Source organism: Mus caroli, chromosome 13 (genome assembly GCF_900094665.2).
Source record: "Mus caroli chromosome 13, CAROLI_EIJ_v1.1, whole genome shotgun sequence".
Lineage (NCBI taxonomy): Eukaryota > Metazoa > Chordata > Mammalia > Rodentia > Muridae > Mus > Mus caroli.
Genome location: NC_034582.1, coordinates 91,039,366 through 91,043,688, shown reverse-complemented (window position 1 = coordinate 91,043,688; position 4,323 = coordinate 91,039,366).

Sequence of the window (4,323 nt, the reverse complement as noted above, 5' to 3'; positions counted from 1 at the left end):
GCACAGAAAGGGAGGGCAAGGCTCAGTCTACAACATGAGCTACTTTCTGCTATGAGAAAGACTGAGGCTCTGATGCCCAGTAAGTGCCTCCTGTGTGCCAGGCACACTGTGTATGTCTTGGTTTAGGTTCCCCAACGACCTTTATTACAGTGAGATACTAGCCAAGGTTTTCCAGGGAAACAGAACCAATAGAATAATATTTGTCAGCTGGGGGTAGTGTAACAAAACCCCATGTCAAAACAGCCTGATCCACAGGAATACGCCCTCCCACACTGCTGGAGGCTGGAGCTCAGAAATCAGATGCTGAGTTCCGGTGAGGAGCCCTCTTCCTGACTCGCAGATGGTCATCTATTTGAAGTGGCCTGGTTACTTATAGAACCACTAATCCCAAAATGACAGTGCCCCCCACTCCCCAACCAACCTAAACAGATTCTCTTCCAAAGACCCATCCAAAGACCATCACACTGGGGGATGGGCTTCACCATATGACTCTTGTGGGAACACAGAAATGTAGTTCAAAGCAGATGTGACAGTATATAAGTGAGCTTTATCTTAAAGACCCATTTCTCCAGTGAGCACAGGCTCAGAAAGTTCAGACTCTTTGGGGGTGGGGGGTGGGGGGAAGCCTCAGGCTAAATACTTAGGAAACAGGAACAACTTGAACCCCAAAACGGTGATGCACTGTGGGACCAGAAAGAGCAGGTCTGGTACATGAAACCTGAAAGCTGTCTACTAGGGAATTCTCTAGCTCACCCTTCAGTTCCAGCTAAGCTTTCCACACATTAGGCACTGTAATCCTTTATACTATTCTTCTCTGCTCAAAACTCAGTGACTTAAATGTAAGCCTCACCTAAAACACTCACAGAATATTTGATTGAGCACCTGGAAGCTGACTCCCAGTTAAACTGACATAAAAAACAAAACAAAACAAAAACCAAAAACCCCCCAGCTATCACAGGTGAATTTTATTTTCTACTGATACTTTATTCCAATTTCGTTGTTCTTTTACTAATAGAAATCTCCCTAACATAGCATTAGAGGTCTATAAAGACCATCTTGAAATTATACTTCTTGCTAGCTTAATTTTTTTATTTTATTGGGAGTGTTTAGCACACGAGTTTCAATCCTATGCCATTGTAAACCACTTTATTAAGCTTGTTGTGGGGCAGATCACATAATTTTAAGACATTTCAAAGGCTCCTGTATGTATTTTATTTTCACTATAAATACACTCAGTCCTTGGAACATCCAACTTTTTCACATTCAGAGGTGATGCAGGGGCATGGTCACTAGGGAAGGCTTCCAGGAGCCTGGATTTTGAGCAAGAATTTTGTAGAGACCAGTGGCTTGTCTGAAGGATGACAGCTTTCAAGTGAGATTCGAAATACATGTTCCTCTTGATCATTTAAGAACACAAGTATATAAAGAGATCAATGGGTGGGCAGAGATACATGCCTTTAGTGACAGCACAAGGGAGGCAGAGACAGGAAGATCTCTGTGAATCTGATCTACAGGTCTGAGTTCTAGGATAGCCAGGGCTACACAGAGTAACTTTGTCTCAAAGGATAGGTGAGAAGAATCCATCAATGGTATTATTCATACGCATGGATTTTAATTCCACTTTCTATAGGGAGAAAATGAGACTCAGGAAGGTGAAGCATCTCATCCCAGCCAGGATGGTATTGAAGCCAAGGACTGCCAGAATCAATAATTCATAGTTTGGGGGGTTTATTGAGACAAGAAATGAATTTTAATAGGTCATTTTGACTCGAGAGAAAGACTTGGAGTACTGTGGTCCTGAGCATTTCATAGTTATCGCAAGGCTCTACCAGACCAATGCTTCACTTACTGTTCAGGAGTAAGTGGTGGGGAGATAGCAGGATGGAGTAAAATGTCATTGCTCTGGGGAGTTATGGGTGGAAAGGGGAACCAATTCTTGATATTTCTTCACATCTCACTCAGTCTTATCACCAGGCTATTATCAACAGTGAGTAATACCCACATGTGCTTACACAAATGGAATGTCCTAACTAATACTACATTTTTAAAAAAGTCAATATTTCCATTGCACGAGCCTTATTTTAAATGTTTAGCAGCCACACATGCATGGCTGGCGCTGCATAGTGAGCAGCAGAGATCCATCATCACAGAAATCCTATTGGCCTGTGCTCTCCTCCAGAGAATCTGCTGATACGCCCATCACAGAACATTTTACGCCTTTGTGAGCGTATCACTCGTGCTTTGGGGATGAATTATGAGAAAACATGCAAGTATCAACCCAAGCAACCTCTCCATCCATGGCCTTTCTCACATAGATCAAATCTGTGGAAGCCTGGTCCTCAGGGGCGTGTTCTTGCCTCCTGGAAGCAAGCAGAAGAGTGCACCGTTCTTCTGGATCCCTCTACAGACCAGAGGTGCCACTGACATGTGGCTCTATGCAAACTATAAACATCTAACAAGCTCCAGGTGCACAAGAAGTAGATTTAAAGTCCTGTCCATATGGACACTGAGGTCTGAAATGAAACACTTGGCGTTCGATTTGGCTAACATGTTAAATTCACAATTTATTGGCTCAATAAAACATGGATGCTAAGAGCCAATTTTCAGGTTGGAGCCTCTGCATGTGTGTCTGTGTGGGAAAACACAAGCGCGGGGTTTTCAAGGCAAAGTTAACATCATTTAAAAGAAGAAGAAGGAGAAGGAGAAGGAGAAGGAGAAGGAGAAGGAGAAGGAGAAGGAGAAGGAGAAGGAGAAGGAGAAGGAGAAGGAGAAGGAGAAGGAGAAGGAGAAGGAGAAGGAGAAGGAGAAGGAGAAGGAGAAGGAGAAGGAGAAGGAGAAGGAGAAGGAGAAGGAGAAGGAGAAGGAGAAGGAGAAGGAGAAGGAACCCCAAATCTTATTCATGGTACACATGCACTGATACAAAACTTTCTCCTGTTCTGGACGATGAAACAAGATCACTGATAAGCTGTAATATCTGCAAAGAGTAAGGGGAAACAGTGGAAGAAACTGGAGCTGTCAGAAATACGAGCATTCCCAGGGGCTGTGACATTGCCTTCCAGTGTTTTCTTCTGGAAGAGCAGGATGAAACTCACTGCTACAGGACCAGCCTTGGTGGGAAGTGAAATGTGGGATGCCCTGGAGCTGTGGAAAGACTTGAGAAGGCAATAAGAGTCGCAGTGAATGTTTGGGTCAAGGCGAGAATGATGCTTAAGAACAAAACAAAAATTTGCCTTTCTTGGTGCATAGAAATCACAAAAATGACTTTCTCCTCTGACACCAGTTTCAGCTCTCCTATCCCAGGTTTGATGTGAAAACGGGAAGGGGGAGTAGACAGACGGTCCCCTCTTCCTTCCACAAAGCTTAAAGGAATCTTGATCTCACAGACAGAAGAAACAGAGCTTGAAGAAGTCATGGGGAGCCATAGTGGGTGGGTGGGGTGGGGGCAGTGGAAGAACAAAGAGTGACTGACTTCCTTGGTTGGTTTTTTTCTTCTTCAAACATCCTTGACATGAAGTGGGGGAAGCTGGACAACTATAATACCAGCCAGCATCCAACAAGGAAGGAAAAATGAGTTCCAACAAACACCCAATCTCTTTAAACCAAAGACCAGGAAAAGGACAGAGCAGTATTATAGTAAACTGCTAGACAGTAGCCTCTCCTTTGGAGCCAACCACAGAAAAGTTATGACCCTACTTCACTGGGTCAGGCATGGTAGATGGAGCTATGATATTTACCTTTCTAGAGGATGTACCCAGGCACCAAGTAGGGAGCCTGCACTGCTGGTTCCTACTGACGTATATTAAGCCCCACACCCACATTCAGATAGAGAGATGGAGTTAGAAGTGTGAACTTCCATCTCTCCCCAGTTAGATGATGTCATGTTGTTCTGGGAGACCTGGGGATGTTTATCATGGCCACTGTGAACAGTGATAACCAGCTATTTCTCCTCTCTTGCTGAGAACTCTTGGGTTCTCAGGAAGAACAAAGCACCGCTATCTCCCCTCCCAGCAGCAGGTCTCAGGGAAGGCAAACAGAGTAGGGGTCTCACACCAGCATCCTAGCTGTGACCCCATGGAGTGTGGAGGGCTGAGGGTGGGAAGACATGGGTGTGGTGATAGAAGGGAACCACGAGGAATGCTCGTGGGAGAGGAAGGGCACATCTTGACTGTGTTCTTATCTTGGCCATGATATTGTGCTACACTTTTTCTGTTTAAAAAAGAAAAAAGGAGCCGGGCGTGGTGGCGCACGCCTTTAATCCCAGCACTCGGGAGGCAGAGGCAGGCGGATTTCTGAGTTCGAGGCCAGCCTGGTCTACAAAGTGAG